At 36.2% G+C, this 14,331-nt stretch overlaps 1 protein-coding gene across 2 annotated transcripts in view; it reads left to right on the forward strand.

The window, feature by feature from the left end:
• The first annotated feature begins 5,693 nt into the window (after positions 1-5,693).
• Positions 5,694-14,331, forward strand: part of Glut1 (Glucose transporter 1) — a 75,330-nt gene continuing 66,692 nt past the window's right edge. The window contains exons 1-2 of one of the 2 annotated variants that reach the window (XM_069138008.1): positions 5,694-5,820; positions 6,068-6,252. The gene's annotated coding sequence lies outside the window, so the exon portion shown is untranslated. Of the gene's footprint in view, positions 5,821-6,067; positions 6,253-12,444; positions 12,811-14,331 lie in introns of those variants that run through there. The other variant, XM_069138007.1, reaches the window with a different exon arrangement.

Genomic DNA, 14,331 nt, shown 5'->3' on the forward strand with positions numbered 1-14,331 from the left:
GGAGAAGGGAGAGAAAAAAAGAACACGCAAAATACAATTAAATCAAAATAAAGGTAATTCCCAGCTGTCGAAACGATGTGAGTATATTGCTTAAATCCTTGAAATCCAAATAGAAAATTGTTTTATATCCGAGAGTGGTGCATGGTGTGCAGAGACATGGTTAATTGCAAATGACTGTTACTTAGCAAGAAGAAGAGTGAAAAAAAAATAAAAGAAAACCATGGGGAAAGCTGAAAATGTTTGACGGGTCCGATGCCACTTACATTAGTTTATCGAACAAGACGGCACATCGGTGCTTTAAAGATAGGCGCGAGATGTTGAAATTCGATTAGTGAAATGAGTTGTCGTTTCTTTGGTTTTATTTCTTTCGTTTTTTAGTATTTTCAGTTTTATCTTATAAACGTAATCACGTAAGTGTCTCCTCATTTCATTCTACACTAACATTGTATCGCAAAGCAAAAAACTTTTTACAACTTTGATGTATTGAATGGAACTTTCATATGCAACTTGTTGAAAAATTCAGATTGTAGAACAATCGATAGCTGAATTTCTATGTTCACGCTAAAACTTATCAGGCGAAAGTCTTGTGGAACGGAATACAAAACGAGGGCTTATTCCGCCCTGTGAGACTCGCAGCTTTGATCTACGCGTTTGTATATTTAAAAGTGAACAGTAGGATTACGATTGGGAGTTATAATAAGAGTTAAATATGAGAGAGAGAGAGAGATAGAGAGATAGAGAGAGCAAAAGGCAGAGAAATAGAGTACTAGGGAGGGGTTTCATTAAGTGGTATAATAAATGGGTGCTAGGTTCGGCTGACTAGGCAGTGATTTATTCTCTAGCTGTAGCTAGGACAAGATCGATGTAATGTAATTGTGATTTAATTTACTACTAAATAAGGTAAACGTCAACGTTGATACTGCGAACGAGTGAACTTCTCTCACTATACTCGAGAAATAAGTTTTAACGATAAGTTACCTCACGCTTATAATGTCATGAGGAATTCCAGCTAATGTTTGAGAGAAGAACCGGCGGTCATCCTACTACAAGCATAAGTCCACGTTAAGAATGCGCAGGAGATTTGGTTTACACTTTCATTTGAACGAATTATTATCGATATAATATATTATAATATAGCGTGATCAGGAATAGAGCGTATAGAGTTTTTAAAATACCAAACATACTTTGTGTCCTGATTCTTATTGTAAGATTGTAACTCGTTATATTTCTGGTCCATATTCTGTGAATGAATCCGATATAAACGTACGAAAACTATTGTGCCTATTTAAGCACTTTGTTTTCTTTTTTTTTTTTTTTTTTTTTTTAATGATAGTGAAACAAAAAAAAAAAAAAATAATAATAATTTCGATGAATAAACGAAGCTTAAAATCGCCTTAGGGTTGACATCAATTCCACGTAACAATTTCATCCGATGAAATATCAATGGACAAGTTTCACGTATAATATTTGATCAGGTATATTTTGCTATAGATCTCGGAAGTCAATTTGAAATCCGATTGTGCAGTTTTTTCATTTATTCGTTGAATTTTACGGATTAAAAATGATTCAAACATTTAGGTTTCAATTACTGGATGATAATTCAGAAAGTTCAGTCATAGAATTAGGATGGCTAGCAAATCACCACCCACGTGTTTTTTATATTCCCGTTGCGATATTGTTACAATAGGTCATTTTTTAATAAAAATTTACTTACCGATAATCTTACGAATTACGTTCGAGTTTTTCTACAACTTTAATTGCATTCACAATCGATCCAGTTTATGTGTCGAACGCTACTCTTCCTCTACATAATTTTGCTGTTAAAAACTTGACTGTCGTATGATTATTTTACACTATAATTCGACCGATTTTTTAATTTAAAATTTATTTTTCAATCATCAGTTTATCGTTCGTTACAAAGTTAAATGAACGTGCGCAAAGGAATTTTTTTTATCCAATCCGTAAGTGTTAATTATTGGAATCTGGTGAAATATGAAATGCACTTCATTTAAGAGAAAAGTTTTCGTATCGCGATATTTTCGCAGTATTAGGTTTTCTTGATTTTCATTTAATTTCGTTCTTCTTTTACAGGTAAAAGTAAGAATATATTTTCTTATGTTCTTGGCGTTCTTTAATAATTGTTACGAAAAAACAATCGTCGAAGTTCCGGGGATTGCGTTGAGTTTGGTCTTTTGCTTTACATTACAATCATTAAATGATCCGAAAAATTTGTTAAATTCTTACGAAACCTTCCAGTAATGATATAACAGTGGAATAATGTTTTTAGATAACATTTGTTGCCAATTCTCACTTCGTGTACCATATTGCGCAGAAAGTTCGTGTTTGTAAGGTCCTCAAAATTGTAGACACGCTATTTCAACAATATACATAATACATGTTTTAATACACTTGAAGGTGAAAGTTGTTGCATAGAGTAAATAATAAGTGGCATAATGTGTTGAATGTAAATGAATATACATTCATTTCACTTTTATCTCAATCTTACACCTACGTTCCATCAGACGAATTAAACTCATTCTTCTGGTAGAACATATCGCGCTTGGGATTATTATTATTATCGAATTTAAACTTTGATTAGTTGTACAAAATATGTATGATATATTTGAATTTACTCCAGCTCCCTCAATTTTTATTGTAATTAATCCAGACACCCAATGTAATGTAATAACTAATTTTTACCCAATTTCAAGCTGTTATCATATACATACATATAATAATGATAAAAAAATAAACAATAATATTAATAATAATGATAACCTAAGGAAATAATAATAATAATAATAATAAATGTGTTTATCGGTGAATCGCGATACTCTTTTTCTTGTCTCAGCTGCAGCCACGTTTACTTTTCTTTCCTTTGAGTTGCAATTGGTGGTTATAACAGATCTTGTTTTATTCATCCACGTTGTGCCGGTTGTTCGTTTCGCATGATGATTGTTTGATTCCATGTTGATTACTCATTGTGTAAATAAAATTCTTCGGGACAAAACATAGTTACATGAAGTTTCCTTGCGCTTAAATTCTCCTTTCGAATCGCAATCGGATTCATTAATGAAAATGTGATGCTGCGACATCTGGTTGCAAAAATAACGTTTTACTAACTGTTCGATTAAAAAATGAACAGGTCAGAATAGGTTATGAAGTTCAATGGGATGTTATTAACGATTGTTCAGTAGAAAGTATATTTGTGTAAAACAAGCATGTTTTACGCGTTTTTTCGTACACAAAGTACTTGTTTCTATGACGATAGGGTGACACTATGAATGCGCATGCGCTGTCGCAAACAAATCTGACATTAAGCCGCCCTAACCTCAATTCCGTGCCTCGTGAAAAAGCAGGTAATATATTCTTATTACATAAAGAATTGTGTGCAACAACTTGTTACGCAATATACTATTTTAGTACAAGAATGCCCAAAGTAGTTCTATCGGTTTAAATTAGAGTTTTGCGTTAGAATTATTCAATTAATTTGTTACGTATTGGTTTGAAATATTGTTTGAGGTACAGCGTACGCCCACCAGGCGTAATAGCGACGTTCGCCTGTCTCGCATCAAGAAACATCTGTATACTTTATTAGTAACGTGTAATATTCGAAATTAATATATGGATACCTGTACATGACTAGTACTCGTTCCCAGACAGTTTTCTGCCCTGTTGAAAATGATGATCATACTTCAAATTGTAAAATTTCATGACCAAAATCAACGTGTAATTTATTATATGATTTATCTAGTAAAATCATTCAAATATATAAAAAATCCCGCAATGAATTTCAAAAACTCTAATCATCAGATATACCACAAGATCAAAAATCATCTAGTCAACTGTATATGATTTTTGAGCTAGTATATCTGATGATTCGTGCTTTTGTAATTTATTACGTGATATTTGACATATTTTCTCGAAATACAAGATAAATCATGTAATATATTACATGTTAATTCTGGTCGTTACATCTTATGATTTACCACATTAACATTTTCGGCAGGGGGTACCGGTCGAATCTACTTATTGGAATTAAATACTTTCAGGAATGTGCGAAAAATTATTAAACCGAGTTCGACTCATTCCAATGAATTCATATAAAGAATAATTGGTAAATAATTCGAATTTTTCAAACGAGACTTTAATATTTTTTCAAAAACACCTGCCTTGATGCTATTCGTTTTTCACTAATTAGCAATTTTTAGCATAAAATTTTCGTCGTGAATAGTATCTCGATTTTCTTCGGTTATTCTGCGTCATACATAGTACTGGCGACTTATTGTGAGTTAGCTAAGTTCAAGCTAAGCACATCTTTTGTGTACGTTAATGTGGCTACTAGAAATAATTACTAAAGGAGTCGTAGATTTCCTAGTTCAATCTGTAAAAGGATAAATGATAAGTTAAAGCCCTATAATTATTACTCGCATACGTTAGCTCGAGCTTCAGTATTAATAGATCGCTCATTTTATAGAAGAGTGACCGGATCCAGACGAGAATAGAGCGTTTCACATGAAAAGCTCGGCGGGACGTATGACATAATTTCACTGCTCTAAAAATGAGGAGTTAAATTCATAGATCCTACACGCAAACTAAGCTGGTTGTATACTACTCTGATCAAATATTACATCGGATTTTGTTTATTGTATCAAATTAAGTATTACACTTAATAAAAGTATGTATATCATTTCTCGTGCACAAGTTATTATCTACGATCATGAAACACGTTTCAATATACAGGGTGTCCCAGAACTAAGTACGCAAAATAATAGGTGTCATAGAGGGGGTCGCCAGCTAAGTAAATTAACCTGAAAAACATGTGGTTTCGGAAATCGCGTCGTCATGTAAAAAAAAAATAAATACCAATTACATTTGTAATTTGTAATTAGACGGAAAACTGATACTAATTACATCCGTAATTCGTAATTAGAAGGAAAATCTATACTAATTACATTCGTAATTTGTAATTTAATTTTTTATGAATCAAATTTACAACTGTGATTAGTATATTTTTTTACGCAATTACAAATTACCAATTCAATCAGTAATTTTGATCTAATTGTTTTTAACCGATCGTATCTCGCGAACGCGACTTCGGAGACAGGTTAATCTACCCAACTCGACCCCCTTTATTACGCCTTATCATTTTGTGTATTTAGTTATGGGACACTCTGTAGACTCTACAGTGTAGAGCTATCTGCCTATAAGTTTGTGTGCAAAATTACCGAGAAAACTTTTTTGTCATTGCTTGAATTTTCGAGGATTTTTCTGAATTTCTTTGTACAAATCGTTTAAATTTCTATTGTCAAGTTGCAGATTTTTTTCTGTTCGATATAATTTGTATATAAAAATAGATCTGATTTTCGTTATGGCTTTTACTTTTCACTGTATAACCATGTATAATGCAAATACTTTCAAACTTATCAAACTATAAATTTGACACAACTTCTGAGATTTGAAGATAATTTAAATGTCAGGAGATTAATTACACACTGAAAAATTTCACTTCTTTACTACTTCATTGAAACAATATAAAATATGCGTTATTAGAGGTCCCACCGGTCGCCACCAGATGGCGCAGGCTACTCAGCGCTCTCACAACGAAGTCAACTCCTACATTGTGATAATATCGGACGATTCAAATCAGCACTGAATCTGTCGCGCGCAGTTTAAAAGGGACGTGATGTGTCATGAGCTTGAAACTAGAGTAATGTCCGTGTAATGTATAATTTGACGTATCAATGTATCGCGCGTTCTCATCGAACCTCGCTGATTACGTTGGTAACATTGTGATTCGATCGCGTCTATTCTCACTAGGTAATTATTTATTCTATTCAACGCGATGTCAGATTGTAAAGACTCAAATATTGTGGCTGCGTTTATATTTCAAAACTTGGCAATTTAGTAATTTGAATTTTTTTATACCCTATCTATGTCGATCGGGGATCATTTCATGTTGATTCTACCGCCCTTCAATTTTTCACATTAAAACTTTGGTGATATCTACAGACGCCATTTAAAACTTTTTCAAATAGTTTTACAATTTACTCATGATTTATGGTAGCCTGCATCGTCAACTTTGAAGCGAATGGTAATTTATGGTAATGACCCGTCTGGTCTACATGAGTACCAGTCTCTCTGTAAGTGCCTGCTACGGAACTGCCCAATTGAGCGTGTCCCCCCTCCGTGCTGGAGACTTCCGCTAACACGTTATTCATCATCTTCTTCTCAACCTGCTGGCCATCTAAGGTACCGAACCAATTTATAACCAGTTTATATAAATGACGTAGGAAATTCATGTGCTTATGATGCAGCGCTGAATTGCATGCAGAAATAAGGAAACCCTGCGACGTATGAATGTGGAAACTTGACGTAGTGTAATTTGTTCGGAAGAAATTGCGAAAAAGAAAAGAACGATGTTCGGTAATGTAGAGGAATCGCAAAATTGTTCGGAAAAATACCTGCTCGGAGAAACTCAGAATTTTCTTGAATAACTCTCCGCGATCTTTCTCACTGTTGAGAGCCTTGATATTATATATCTAGTGAGTTTCTGGAAAAATATTTTACCGAGTTATGCAGCAGAAAAATTTGCATTGAAACAATTTACCGGAGGTAAGTTTTATTATTTTCACGGTATTATACATATATCTTAAAATTCTCTGTTTCTAGCCAGACTATATTTATAACGTTCTGATTTAAAGATAACTTTGGTGTACGAATAACAAGGTCTCGTACTTAATTGCATAAGCTGCCCATTTCGTTTTAATGTTTTTCCAAATCATGGTCGTTTTTGAATGTACAAGTTATATCACATCTCTTTGATTGTGGCCATGAAAACTCTTTCCTGATAAACATACAGTGTTGTATCGTCATTGAACGTAATACTTTAATGTAAACAACGTACTTGAAAAGTGTCGAAAAAACGTACGACCTCTGAGTTTTTCGTGTAATTTTACCACTTCAAAATACGTTTTTTGACAAATCTACATAAAAATGAAATAGAAATTTCAGAAGAATGCAGGGAACTAATTAATTTTACAAATCTATGACTCGATGTTGATCTGAATCCATTCTAGAATTCTTTTAACAACTTTCTGTTCATCATTTTTATTTTACTGAATCCAAAATTCAATTCGAGAGTTTCATTGGCAACCGGGAGATTTACAGAAATGTCCATTTTTTTCTTAGCATTGTGACAAAATCGATACTTCACATACTGACAGAATAATTTATCTTTCGAAAGCTGTTCTTGTTCTTCAACTTTCTGAAAATTGTTTAGGAATAGAATATTACATATACTGAAAGAAATTCTTAGAAAAAGTACGTGTAAGTTTTTCCAATATGTTTAATGTAATTTTTGAAATGATTTATTACTGGGATAGATAATTACGCCCAAAGAACGTCTGCTGGAAAGCAAAGAGAGCGCAGGAGTAAGTAAGTAAGTAAAAACAAGAAGGTATAAAGTCAGTAACGTCAACGTATAGAAAAAAACGGAACGGAAAATTATTATTTCGCAATTTTCGAACGAATTCGCACGATCAGTTACATTAGGAAAATATTAGGACTGTGTTCTGCTTCATTACGATTCACCGAAATTCAGAAAACCCTAACAACGGGTGGGAATAAATGTGTAGAAGAGTCTGAAAATAGAAATGTTCACAAGATCAAATTTTCAAAGACGCCAAAGTTTTTCTTATAGAATTTCAAAATCCCAAATTTTATGAGGATGAAGTTAGTAACGTTACTGTAGCGATGCATTTTTAGAAAAAATTATTAATTCGCACCATCGTGACTTTCTGAAATTCAGTAAACCATTATAAACAAAATGTACACTGATTCTGAAAAGCCAACTCCATGAAAGTTATCCTAAAATTGCCTAATAATAATTTTTTCTCCTGATGTATCGTTACGTTAACGTAACTGACTTCAGCCTCATTAAATTTTAAATTGTAGAAAGTTGAATTACAAATTTTACTTTTCCATATTTTACTCCCCTAGAAAATTTTGACTTTTCCATACTACGGTTATCTACAAATCAAAAAATCCTATTATACAAATCAGATTCTCGCCTTATCGAAAATTTGATACTGTAACCCTTCTGTTGGTCAATTTTTTTTTTACAATTTCATTCCCACCTATTACATCAACGGTACTAACTTTAATCCGGAAAAAAGCAGTAAAACCACACGGAGAGAATAAAAGAGCAGATTTTATTCAAATCTGCAGGAAAAGAGGGACTAAAATGCAGAATTTACTGTAGAATCAGTGAAACCTACAGTGTGCGGATAAAAATCTGTTACATTTATCGTAAAAACTATATTTGATTCCGTGCCCCTAATTTCCTGCAGTTTTGAGTAAAACCTGTTCTTTTTCTGCTCTCCGTGGAGATTTTCTGCTACCTTCGACAGAAATTTCTTTTTTCATTAAAAAATCTGCAATATACTACAATTTTTATAGAAAATTAATAATTCTCTACAGAAAACTATGCACATTTACAATTTTGTACGAAATAATACGAAATGTCACAGTTTCTGTGATAATTCGTAATACACTGAGAAAAATTTCATTTGTTACAGTAACTAGAAAAATTCAGTAAAACAGGCGTAGTTAAAAAAAACTGTTTGAATATTGTTGGAATTATATAGATAACTAATTTTCATTTTCCACTTAGAACTATATTTTTCGATTGTGGTAAAAAATGAAAATAGTCAAGGACTGACCGGTAGCCGAAACAAAAAATTTCCCTCAGTGTAGTAGTAGAAATTTTCACCAGGGGACCGAGAGCGTTTCGGCGCATCCTGGCTCTGTTTACCAGTGCCCCATTAACGCTCAATGCTCATGGACTATGTATTCGCATAACCGGGAATCGGGCGGCCGGTCACCATACCAGTGAACGCGGAGTTTGTGCGGCGAGTGCAGACGGCGCGGGCTTGTTTGGCAGGGTAACACAGTCCGGGAAGTGGGAGACGACGCGAGGAGAGGAGTACGTGGATGCAGAACAGGGCGGCGGTGGCGGTGGCGGTGGCGGTAGTAGCTGGCTATTGATTTCAAGGGCTTCCTTGGCCCCCGCCTTCCCGTGTAGAGCCCGTCGTCGGGTTCAGGTCACCCTGAAGGGCTCGCGGTGCCCCCGTCACAATCTTTGTCTTCTTGACTGGGTGAAAATTGTTGCTGAAAATATTTCATCGACGAATTGCCAAGCTTAAGCCCGGGAATTTTTACCAATCTCTTATGTCTAATGTCGTTTTTTTTCAATTCTTTGCTTGAAACAAAATGGAATTGCTCAAATCTGCTATTCTTCTTTTTTTATTTTGACAAAACATTGGTCTTTAATGAACGACTTTGAAACGTCAAGATTCACCGAATCTTGTTGTTAGTCACAATCTTTGTCTTGCTGACTCGGTGAAAATTGTTGCTGAAAATATTTCATCAACAAATTGCCAAGCTTAAGCCCGGGAATTTTTACCAATCTCTTATGTCTGATGTCGTTTTTTTTCAATTCTTTGCTTGAAACAAAATGGAATTGCTCAAATCTGCTATTCTTCTTTTTTTATTTTGACAAAACATTGGTCTTTAATGAACGACTTTGAAACGTCAAGATTCACCGAATCTTGTTGTTAGTCACAATCTTTGTCTTGCTGACTCGGTGAAAATTGTTGCTGAAAATATTTCATCAACAAATTGCCAAGCTTAAGCCCGGGAATTTTTACCAATCTCTTATGTCTGATGTCGTTTTTTTTCAATTCTTTGCTTGAAACAAAATGGAATTGCTCAAATCTGCTATTCTTCTTTTTTTATTTTGACAAAACATTGGTCTTTAATGAACGACTTTGAAACGTCAAGATTCACCGAATCTTGTTGTTAGTCACAATCTTTGTCTTGCTGACTCGGTGAAAATTGTTGCTGAAAATATTTCATCGACGAATTGCCAAGCTTAAGCCCGGGAATTTTTACCAATCTCTTATGTCTAATGTCGTTTTTTTTCAATTCTTTGCTTGAAACAAAATGGAATTGCTCAAATCTGCTATTCTTCTTTTTTTATTTTGACAAAACATTGGTCTTTAATGAACGACTTTGAAACGTCAAGATTCACCGAATCTTGTTGTTAGTCACAATCTTTGTCTTGCTGACTCGGTGAAAATTGTTGCTGAAAATATTTCATGAACAAATTGCCAAGCTTAAGCCCGGGAATTTTTACCAATCTCTTATGTCTAATGTCGTTTTTTTCAATTCTTTGCTTGAAACAAAATGGAATTGCTCAAATCTGCTATTCTTCTTTTTTTAGTTTGACAAAACATTGATTTTTAACGAACGACTTTGAAACGTCAAGATTCACCGAATCTTATTGTTAGTCACAATCTTTGTCTTGCTGACTCGGTGAAAATTGTTGCTGAAAATAATTTCATCGACAAATTGCCAAGTTTAAGCCTGGAAATTTTTACTAATCTCAAAATGGAATTGCTCAAATCAACTATTATTCTTTTTTTATTTTGACGAAACATTGATTTTTAATGAACGACTTCGAAATGTCAAGATTCACCGAATCTTAGAGGCTCCGATTGCAGAAACAATTTTGATAAACTTTCGAAGCATATTTTCGTTGAAGATATCGACATTTTTATTAACCTATAATTTCAATCCTCAACCAAATTTATAATGTAACAATTTCGCCGAAAAACAAAGATATTTCAACTATTCAGATAAAGTTTTCTGAAATCTTCTCGATATCTAGTCTCAATTCGTCAGCGCTATGCTTAACAAAATGGGATTGCTCAAGTGAGCTACAGAGCTTTGTTGTTTTTTTTTTTATCCGAAATGTAGATTTTGCCTGAATGACTTTGAAAAGTCGTAATTTCCCAAATTCTAGAGATTTCAATTGTAGTATGTCTCCATGAGTTTCAGAGATCTATTTTCCCTTAGGATTCCCGAATTATCATCGATCAGCATTTCCTATCCTCAATTTTATGGCTTCAAATCATTTATTTGACAACTGTCAGAATCAATTCTGACATTGAACTCCTACCGTGAGTGCCGATTACTGCAATACCGTTATTTGTGACTGAAGATCAGTGGCTATTCACTAATACTATCAAATTTTAACTTACTCCTCGACTTATTCAGGAAGTCAGGGGACTGAAAGCTCGAGAAGAATTTTATTTCAACGTATAGAATAAATCGGCATGTACATAATCAAGTCAATGCTGGATCACTTGTGATAAAAGCACTGCAAAAATCAGTGGCAGATACTTGAAACTGGAAATCTACATCGACTATTCATTGGTACTAGCAAGTTTTGTTTAATAATACATATTGGTTCATATCCAGATAGTAGAGATTTCGTTTCTGCTAAGTTTCAAGGCGCGCATTCACAGCAAGCAACTAAAACTGTGATTTTACAATTTTTCACCATCCGCATGCGATGGTTTTGCTTTCCTGTTAAAAACCGTTTCATCATCAATTCTCTGCAAGGAGAAATTGAATTGTTTGCAAAATACTTTAACTGAAACTGTATTTTACTACATACAGTCCTCAATTATTTTCAATTTTCAACGTATATAGTTAAAAAAAATATAGTTCCGAGCAGTAAATCGATACAAGTTCTGTATCCGTAGCCAGAAAATCGATTCTTTTTGGTCACGGTCAAATGTAAATTTTTTTTTCACTTTATCTTGCAACTGTTCCGATATTTTGACGCTGGTGGTGCACCGATAAATTGACAATGAGGTGAGATGGGAGACAACGTTTAAATAACTAAAAATAGTACCGTCGACGACTAGAATCCCAGTAAATAGTTACGCATGTATCATATTTTCTGGTAATTTCAACGATATCATAACCGTTATGACGAGGATACCGAGTCAACCCGTTCACGTTAAAATGAAAATATTGTTTCAAAATGCCTTTACGTTTGAGTAAAGAAACAGTTTTAGAACGATTTTGAGATGTTTTGGACGCGATTCAGGAATCGAGTTTCCGTTTTTTTTTCCCCCATAAAAATTTGCGTATTCTCGCATTGTGAGATCAATTCTAAAAAGTAAATAACGGCAATCGATTTGGCATAAAATTTTACCCCCGTTTCGTACAATCGAGAATTATTTAATATGCGGTATATTTCGAGAAAATCATAAGAAATGTATAAAAGTCATAATCGTACGCTGTAGAGTTAAAAAAAAAAAAAAAAGAAAAAACAAAATTTTCTACTAACCGTAACAATTGAAATTTATCCCAGTGATGGTGCAACCCCAATCCCGTTCGATATGGGGATGTATGCGGCTAGGGTTAAAAGTTGGTGCGATACCGTTGGGTTGGGCGGGCCGGGGGCGAGTTGTCCTTTGGGGTTGGGGCGCGGCGGAACCCTCGTCATCCCCTAGGTACGGCACTGCGCGAATTGGGCCGAGCGCCGCCGGATCAAGGGACGACCGTGGCTAGCGATACGTCGAGCTGGATGCCCGCGTTGGGGCGTCTCCTTCTGCCGTCACCGGCGTCGATCTGTCGACGAGAGACCGCACGCACCCTCCGTCTGCAGGGATAAACCAAGTTTGTTATTTATTTACAAGGTATTGTTTTTCATGTTACGAAATAACGAGGGTGAATCGGAGTTGCGAAAGGGGTGGACTGCGAGGTGGTCCTTCTAATAGTGAAAACTAAAACCGAACCAGTTATGACCAGTTGAGGACAGTGATAAGTGACCGAGGAAATTCGTCGTACTCATCGCGGGCGGAAGGGACACACGGTTATTTTCGTGCGGAAATGATGGTGCCACCAAAAATCGAGCCCTCTTCGGGCCGCAGCCCGTGATCGTCGAATCGGGTGAGTGCAGCATGCATCGAGTTGTTTGAAGTCATTCTTGTGAACCGGCCAGAAACGGCTACTCGACGACCCTACGGTGATTCGCCATGGATCCGTTCGCCATATGATGCTATATTATTCCAATTCCCGGCTTTTCGTCGATTCGGAATGAATTGATGTGTAACTCCACCAGCCGGGGAAATCGTCGTCGCGGGGTGCAGAGTGCAAAGGCCCGCATCGATCGAGGGTTGATATCGCGTGGAATGTTGGTGTGGCGATGGGAAGAATTATTGGCATGCTTTGAAATCTCCCTCGTTGCCAGGTGAACGTCACTCGCTTGACCCGGCCAGACATCGTAGTCTTTCCACTATGGAAATCTGCAGAGACGCCAAAGTACAGCCGGATTCTTTCCCGATCGCGATTTAACAGCTTATCATCGACTCCGCGAATAGCTGCGCGATGCAATTCAACCGCACTGAAATTCGTAACCCCACACACACGCCTATCAAAATGTAGGGCATGCAGTATCGAGTCCCGGACCATCGCGGCTCCTCTGCTCAGGAATTCTCACGAGGAAAGTTGGTACCCGAGGAGAAGCACCTCACGGATATTCTTCGTTCCGTGATATGGTGTAGTACATGAAAAAATCGTCAGACGCGTAGTTTTTTACGTGCCAACTCGGGAGTTCGAGGGGTCAAATCCAATCGTAAAGTTTACCCTCCAAAAATAAGGGTTGAAATCCCTGAAGGCATAAGCACTGGGTACATTATAGTCCTTTGATAACGAATAATATCCAGTCGGTTTTATCAAAAAACTTTACGCGAATACCGAGAATTTCTGAATAAATCGATTATTCGGGGTAAACTTCAGGGGTGGTTCTTAACCCTTGAACGCACGAATTGGCACGTAAAAAAAAGTACCGGTCTCGTGTTTTTTCCTGTACAACAGCATATCGTAGAAAGATAAAAATCGGTGAGGCACAACTCGAGTACTTTCCTTGAGTTAGTCTATTTGATTTCCATTCAAGAGCTTTCGGCACTGACGCAAATTTGAAAACAAGACCAGCTGCAACGGGCATAAGGTGCACTTGAAGTTTCGTTCGCTGTTCATTTGATCGAATTCGGTGCAGGGGTGCGGCTTCAAGTCCGCGAATACACGAAGAGCGAAGGAAAGCTCGAAAAGCTCGAGCCTGATGGCCTGCGGAGGTGGAACGGCGGGTTCCTTCGCACCTTTCGTTCAGGTGGATGGCGAGGTTGCGTGCCACCGGCTTATTGATCAAGGCCAAACGTCTCGAGATTTTGCCGCTATACGAGTACATAATACCGATAGGTGTTACCGCCAATAACTAGCCTCCTATTTTCTCGAGCATTTCGATCATGCCCAGTGATAACAGCGCGTCGTACTCTGGTAGAAAAGTTTTATTTCGTAGCCTTAAGCCGACCTGCGGTATCTTGCAGTTTATCGCGCCTTTATTATAACTCAGCTTTCGAATATTTGGCCGGCTCGTTGGGATTGTTCCGAAGCACATTATTCACCGGATTG

Source organism: Neodiprion pinetum, chromosome 7 (assembly GCF_021155775.2).
Source record: "Neodiprion pinetum isolate iyNeoPine1 chromosome 7, iyNeoPine1.2, whole genome shotgun sequence".
In the NCBI taxonomy this organism is placed as follows: Eukaryota; Metazoa; Arthropoda; class Insecta; order Hymenoptera; family Diprionidae; genus Neodiprion; species Neodiprion pinetum.